This window comes from Chiloscyllium plagiosum, unplaced genomic scaffold (genome assembly GCF_037043375.1).
Source record: "Chiloscyllium plagiosum isolate Xiang-an unplaced genomic scaffold, Cpla_swu_hap1 HiC_scaffold_8, whole genome shotgun sequence".
NCBI lineage: Eukaryota > Metazoa > Chordata > Chondrichthyes > Orectolobiformes > Hemiscylliidae > Chiloscyllium > Chiloscyllium plagiosum.
In genome coordinates this window covers 111445596-111453175 of record NW_028270146.1, presented here as the reverse complement: position 1 = coordinate 111453175, position 7580 = coordinate 111445596, and the positions used below count along the sequence as shown (strand labels likewise).

Genomic DNA, 7580 nt, shown 5'->3' with positions numbered 1-7580 from the left:
TACGCCTTTGGTGAGTCCAAATCAGTCAGTGGTGTCTCCAAGTCTAAAACCACCCTTAAATGTGCTCCCTCTGAAAGACTCCAGAAACGGCAATCCCCTTCCCTTGGGTTTTGCTCTAACACCACGCGAGAGTTAACTTAAGCATATTCCTGATGTGTTTATTCTATGAGAATGAGTCTCTATGTTGGATTACTTAAGCCACGATTCTTACCCCGACTTTATTCGATTCACTTGGGCGATCGATGATTCCCAGCCCTCTCACGCATAAGGGCCAATTCAGCACTCAATATGAAGCGAAACACCTTCAAGGCGCTGTCGACTACGCCTCGTGGGAATCTTCAGAATCTCATCCAGATGGTTGGTTCCGGGACGAGTTCCCAAGTTTACTGTCGTGAAAATTAAATCGACTTGACTCAACTACTTGCAAGAACAAAGAAAGGAGCTATATTTCAATTCTGCAGAATTGACCCCTGTCCATTCATCTCGATGCCTCAATGTAAGGGTTATCTGAGTATTGTTCAGATACTTGCCTCATCCTGTTTCTCATCACACACTCAAGGGCAAAGACTGGGAAAACACTAGTTGTTATTCTATCATCCCCTGGTCTTGGACATAACAGTTCTGCTTTCACTGAGTTCGACTGTCGCAAGGTCGAGTTGTTTGTTTCTCAAACTGAAACAGAGACAAACTGACTGCAAAACTCATCAAAGTATTGTTTTTAAAGCTCAGCACAACATTAAATGTTAGAAAAACATTCTCTTTCACATTTCACAGTAAATGGATAATTTTCCATTACAGTAAGAGGATTCATGAGGGCACAGCGGTAGATGTCATCTATATGGACTTCAGGCAGGCGTTGGAGAAGGTTTCCCATGGGAAACCATATTCGTGTAGTGGCACCGTTAACCGATTTGCTGAATAAGAACACAACGTTTCAGTGGACAGTACCATGCCAGAAGACACTCGACAATTTGAAGTCGATATTAACCATCAAAACCAGTTTTAGAACATATAACATAGAACAGTACAGCACAGAACAGGCCCTTCAGCCAACGACGTTGTGCCGACCACTGATCCTCCTGTATGTACCCTCAAATTTCTGTGACCATGTGTATGTCGAGGAGTCTCTTAAATGTCCCCAAGTACACTGCCTCCACAACTGCTGCTGGCAACGCATTCTATGCTCTAACAACTCTCTGTGTAAAGAACCGGCCTCTGACATCCCCTCTATACTTTTCTCCCACCAGCTTAAAACTATGAGCCCTCGTGTTAGTCATTTCTGCCCTGGGAAATAGTCTCTGGCTATCGACTCGATCTATGCCCCTCATTACCTTGTATAACTCAATTAAATCCTCTCTTCTCCTCCTTTTCTCCAATGAAAATAGTCCCAGCTCAGTCAACCTCTCTTCATAAGATAAGCCCTCCTGTCCAGGCAGTATCCTGGTAATCCTCCTCTGAACCCACTCCAAAGTACCAACATCTTTCTTATAATAGGGCGACCAGAACTGGACACAGTATTCCAAGTGCTGTCTAACCGAAGTTTTATAGAGCTGCAACAAGATCTCATGACTCTTAGACTCAATACCCCTGTTAATGAAAGCCAAAACACCATGTGCTTTCTTAACAACCTGGTCCACTTGGGTGGCCATTTTAAGGGAGCTATGTACCTGCATCCCAAGATCCCTCTGTTCCTCCACAATACCAAGAATCCTATCCTTAATCCTGTACTCAGCTTTCAAATTCGACCTTCCAAAATGCATCACCTCGCATTTATAGAGTTTGAACTCCATCTGCCACCTCTCAGCCCATCTCTGCATCCTGTCAATGTCCAGCTGCAGTCTAAAACAGACCTCTATACTGTCAACGACACCTCCAATATTTGTATCATCTGCAAACTTGCTGACCCATCCTGCAATCCCCTCATCCAAGTCATTAATAAAAATTACAAACAGTAGAGGCCCGAGGACAGAGCCCTGTGGCTCATCACTCACCACAGACTTCCAGATGGAATGTTTTCCTTCTACTACCACTCGCTGTCTTCTGTTGGCCAGCCAATTCTGTATCCAGACAGCTATGTTCCCCTGAATCTCATTCCCCCTGACCTTCTGAATGAGCCTACCATGGGGAACCTTTTCAAATGCCTTGCTAAAGTCCATTTACACCACATCCACAGCTCGACCCTCATCAACTTTTCTTGTTACATTCGCAAAGAACTCGATAAGTTTGTGAGGCATGTCCTCCCCCTCACAAAGCCGTGTTGACTGCATTTAATCAAGCCATGCTTTTTTGGATGGTCATAAATCCTATCCCTCAGAATCCTTTCTAACACCTTACAGACGACAAACTTACTGGTCTGTAATTGTCTGGGATTTCCCAATTTCCTTTCTTGAAGAGAGGAATTACATTTGCCTCTCTCCAGTCTTCAGGTACGACTCCAGTGGAGAGCGAGGATGAAAAGATCTTCGCAAGTGGTGAAGCAATCACATTTCTCGTTTCCCAAAGCAGCCGAGGACAAATCTGGTCCGGGCCTGGCGACTTGTCAATCTTAATGTTTGACAAAATTTTCAGCACATCAGCTTCCTCAATCTCTATCCAGTTCAGCATGCACACCTGCTCTTCAAAGGTTTCATTCACTACAAAGTTCGTTTCTTTCGTAAAGACAGAAGCAAAAATCTCATTGAGGGCTTCCCCTACCTCCTCAGACTCCACACACAAATTCACTATGCTATTCCTGATCGGGCCTACTCTTTCTTTGACCATTCTCTTATTCCTCACATAAGTGGAAAATGCCTTTGTGTTCTCCCTAATCGGTTCTGCCAAGCCTTTCTTGTGCCCCCTCCTGGCTCTCCTCAGAACATTTTTAAGCTCCATCCTTACCTGTCTGTAATCCTGTAGAGCTGAGCTTGACCTTAGCTTCCTCCACCTTACGTAAGCTACCTTTTTCCATTTGACGAGAAGCTCCACCGCTCTCGTCATCCAAGGTTCCTTTATCTTACAACTTCTTGCCTGTCTCAGAGAGACATATTTATTCATCACTTGCAACAACTGCTCCTTAAACAATCTCCACATGTCTATAGTGCCTTTACCATGGAGCAATTGCTCCCAATCCATGCTTCCTAACTCATGTCTAATCGCATCATAGTTTCCTCTTCCCCAATTAAATATCCTCCCATTTTGCCTAATCCTATCCTTCTCCATAGCTATGTAGAATGTGAGGCAGTTGTGGTCACTATCACCAAAATGCTCTCCCACCACAAGATGTGATACCTGCCCCGGCTCATTGCCGAGCACCAAGTCTAGAATGGCCTCTTCCCCCGTCCGCCTGTCAACGCACTGAATTAGGAAACCCTCCTGAACACATTTTACAAAAACAGCTCCATTCAAATCTTCTGCGCGAAGGAGGTTCCAATCAATATTGGGAAAATTAAAGTCACCCATTACAACAACGCCTACGTCCACACTTTTCCAAAATCTGCCGAGCTATGCTTTCTTCCATCTCCCTGCTGCTATTGGGGGGCCTGTAGTATACCCCTAACGACGTGACTGCTCCCTTGCTGTTCCTAATTTCCACCGATACTGACTCTGTCGGCAGATATTCCTCGACAATGGAAGCTTCTGTAGCTGTGATACCCTCTCTGATTAGTAGTGCTACACCCCTCCCCTTCTCCCCCCTCCCTATTCTTTTTAAATGCTCTAAACACTGAAACATTCAGCAACCATTCCTGCACCTGAGAAACCCATGTCTCTGTTATGGCCACAACATCATAGCACCAGGTACTGATCCATGTGCTAAGTTCGGCACCTTGATTCATGATACTCTTTGCGTTAAAGCAAACACACTTTAACTGATACCTTGGTTTCTTGCCAGGAAAATTCTTCCCACGAGCTGGTCTACCTCTTGCTGCTGCCTCATCTGCATCAACTCTCATCTCCGGTATACAGCTAAGGTTCCCACCCCACTGCCATACTAGCTTAAACCCTGTCGAACTACTCGTGCAAAACCTCCACCTAGGACATTGGTCCCCTTCCAGTTCAGATGCAACCCGTCCTTCTTGTACAGGTCCCACCTTCCCCAGAAGGCATCCCAATTATCTACATATTTGGAGCCCTCCCTCCTCGACCAGCTGTGCAGCCACGTGTTAAGCTGCGCCCTCGCCTCGCTATCTCGTGGCACCTGTAGTAAACTAGAGAACACTACGCTGTTCGTCCTGCTTTGCAGCTTCCGTCCTAACTCCCTGAAATCACTTTTTATATCCAAATCCTTTTCCTAGCTATATCATTAGTGCCAATATGAAACACGATTTCTGGCTGTTCGCCCTCCCCTTTTAGAACCTTATACACCCGATCGGAGATGTCTTGGACCCTGGCACCAGGGAGGCAACATACCTTCCGGGATTCCCGATCCTGACCACAAAATCTCCTGTCGATTCCCCTAACTATCGAGTCCCCTACCACGAGTACTTTTCTATTCTGCCTCCTTCCCTTCTTTGCCAGAGTGTCAGGCTCAGTGCAAGAGAACTGACCGCTATGGCTTTCCTCTGGTAGGTCACCCCACCACAGCAGTATCCAAAACGGTATACTTATTGCTGAGGGGAATGTCCACAGGGGATCTCTGTCGTGTTTTACCGACAGCAAACTTCTCAAAAACGTTTAAATTCGCCATCGATGGTAGTGACGTTTGAGTTGGAGCTGTACTTCAACAGGAAACATAAGCATGAGAATGAACTGCCAGTTGGTAACTTTTCAAAGAAAATCAACATCTAGCAGAGGAAATGCTCCACAATCAAAAAAAGAACTATTGATTTTTGTACTGGCCTTACAAATTTAATGGAAATGCCCGAACAATGGTTCAGAAACGGTTGTGCACACTGACCACAATCCGCTAAAATGTTTTATATATAAGAATATGATACTATTTCGTTGGCTTCTTTTGGTAGAGACTTTCAATTTATAAATTGTATATGTTGCATGTCTGTAGAATGCATTCATAGACAGGTTATCGCACATTCAACTTATGGCGTTTAGACGAGATTTGTCTTTATTTAATGTTTTATGTGTATATATAGGAAACGTTAAGGCGATATTATATGAAATTTATCGGTATGTCAGGGTATAAAGTATTTAAAAATTAAAATGAAAACATTTCTTCATTTTTCCTGAAGAGGCGAGGTATTTTAAACATATTGGTGCACGGCTATGACTGTTAAAAGCAGCAGAATAACCAGACACTGCAACAAGCATTATCAAGAATACAACGTAATACTGGGTCGAACAACTCAATTAGTTTATTGCCGAGAGACATAAACATTTCGAGTTGACCACTCAGTTTAAATTTAATCCAGAATAAAATATTAATTTCAATTCAAATTTGAATTGTGTCTATTGAAAATCTTAAAAAGCAATGACACAATCAGATTCTCTGGGGTATGATACGGGGGACATTGAACAGTTGAGAGGAGGACTGCCAAGTCCTTGCATGTAACAATCTTCTTGAAAAAAGATATCTCTGAAAAATGCGTTTTCGATCAGTGACGTGTGACACAGAATTTCCTAACAAGGAAAAAGAAGACACAAGAAGATCCGAAGAAAAGAACCTGCAGCTGCCTGGCTTCGAGAAAAGAAGAGCTGTTTTGTTAACTTTAATTGGGAGTTTTATCTGAATAGTATTATCGAAGGGAACGACACAATGAGTAATAGAAATGCATTGTCAATCGTGATTTGTTAATTAATTGCTCTTTTACTTTAGAAATAAAGTTCTTAATTTTTACTTTGTGCCGTTCTTGGCCTATCGAATTTTTGCAGATTACTGTACGGCATAAATCGTTTCTGTGTTTTATATTAAGCAGGAGGGTTTACCCTGTGTCTAAACAAATTTGGCAATGCAAGTGTGCAGTTCTTTGAGTGCACTGGAGATTTCCACCATTCATGACCTGAATAAAGGTCATGCCGTGATCTGAATCCGATAAAAGAAAATCCAAAGCAAACTCCGCCCTCTACCGTACTTGACAGGATTCGAACCTGCGTAGGATTGCCCCAATAGATTTCAAGTCCATCGCCTTAACCACTCGGCCACAACTACATAAGCCCGTGGCCAGACTGTTGAATTAGTCATTTACAGGTCTCTGTCTCTGGTGACCTGAGCAGTTCTGAATCATTGTTTGGTTTATTTGAATTCAAACACCTCAGCTTTCAAATCGATTACATGTCGGGACAAAGTGGGTCTCGGTGTTCCACCCCGATAGGTGGAATCGATATTCAGCTTAAAAGAAGGCGGAAATTGCAGGAAAAAACTCAGCAGGTCGAGCAGGATCTGGGCTGGGAAAAGGCGATTCCACTTTTCAGAACTTCATCAGAAGTTATTTGAACTCCGCTTTCTCCCAGTAGTACTGGCAAACCCCAGACTTTCCCCAGCATTTTATATTTTTGTTTCAGATTCTGAAAATCCAAATTCCTTTACATTAGCCATTAAAACAATACAGAAATTCCTTTCTTGTTCCGGATTAGATTCCTGTTTGGGGAACATTTTCCTGACCACATTAAAAACCCGCAGGTGCTGGAAAGAAAACCAATGAAGTATGAGCCGTGAGAGATCCGACCCTGGGTGGTCCCAAACCACCAACTGTTCGATTAATGGATGAACGTGTTGACCATTTACGCAACAAAGACGGGTGAGCTGACTCGTTGCACGATCCATAAAACAGGCTTTTCACGAATTCAAACTTCAGCCTGCCCTTCCCGAAGCGATCGCTATCCTCAATCAGTTTTATTTTTCCAAAATAAATCCTGAGACATTCACTGTAATGACATGGCAACAGTCCTGCACCCTCTCCAAACACATCCATGTCACAGGAACCAACTTTTCTACAACAGCAGTCTGGCTCGCTTCGAGCATTTTTCGTATCTTGTGTGTTCCCGAGTTTTCTCGTGATTCTGTAAACGTGGTCTGTTAATAATGATGGGGGAGGGCGCATTGCGGATGGGCGGGTTGATGTTCTGGAGGAAATGTTGCCACCGATTAGGGTCAGTTTCCAGAGGACTGGGACTGAAGATATTTACTGAATAACGACATTTGTGTAGAATATATCGAGCCTAATCTCAGGTGAACTGTCAATTTTTTGACACACAGATAAGGAGGATTTTCTATCTTTTAGAGAGTAACAAATCTGCAGAATTCTTTACAATAGAGAACTGTCAAGGCTGGGTATGATCAAGGCTGATATGGAGAGCCAATTAGTCACATGGGGAATAAAGGGAAACGGGGATAAGGCGGAACTTTGCAGTTGAGAATGAACCAAGTCAGATATGACCTCATTAAAAGGTGGAGACTACCTGATGGTCCGAATGACTTCCATCTGTTCCAATATCTTGCCTGTCACTTGGAAACTGTGAAAGACCATTGTGTAGAAAGAAATAACAGGACGTTGAGAAAAGTTGATTGGAGTGAAACTGAGTCTCATCATTAGTTGAAAGGAAAAACACACTTGACAACTTTGTCAGAGTTCTTTGATAATATTACATGCCGAGTTGATCAATTTTTGGTCGGCATTCCATAAGGGACCACATCAAAAGCCATTACACAA

General features: G+C 43.3%; 1 non-coding gene across 1 annotated transcript; it reads right to left on the bottom strand.

The window, feature by feature from the left end:
* Positions 1 to 5997: 5997 nt before the first annotated feature.
* Positions 5998 to 6079, bottom strand: trnas-uga (transfer RNA serine (anticodon UGA)). The gene has a single exon. It is a non-coding gene; the product is annotated as a tRNA-Ser (tRNA).
* Between the last annotated feature and the right edge of the window lie 1501 nt (positions 6080 to 7580).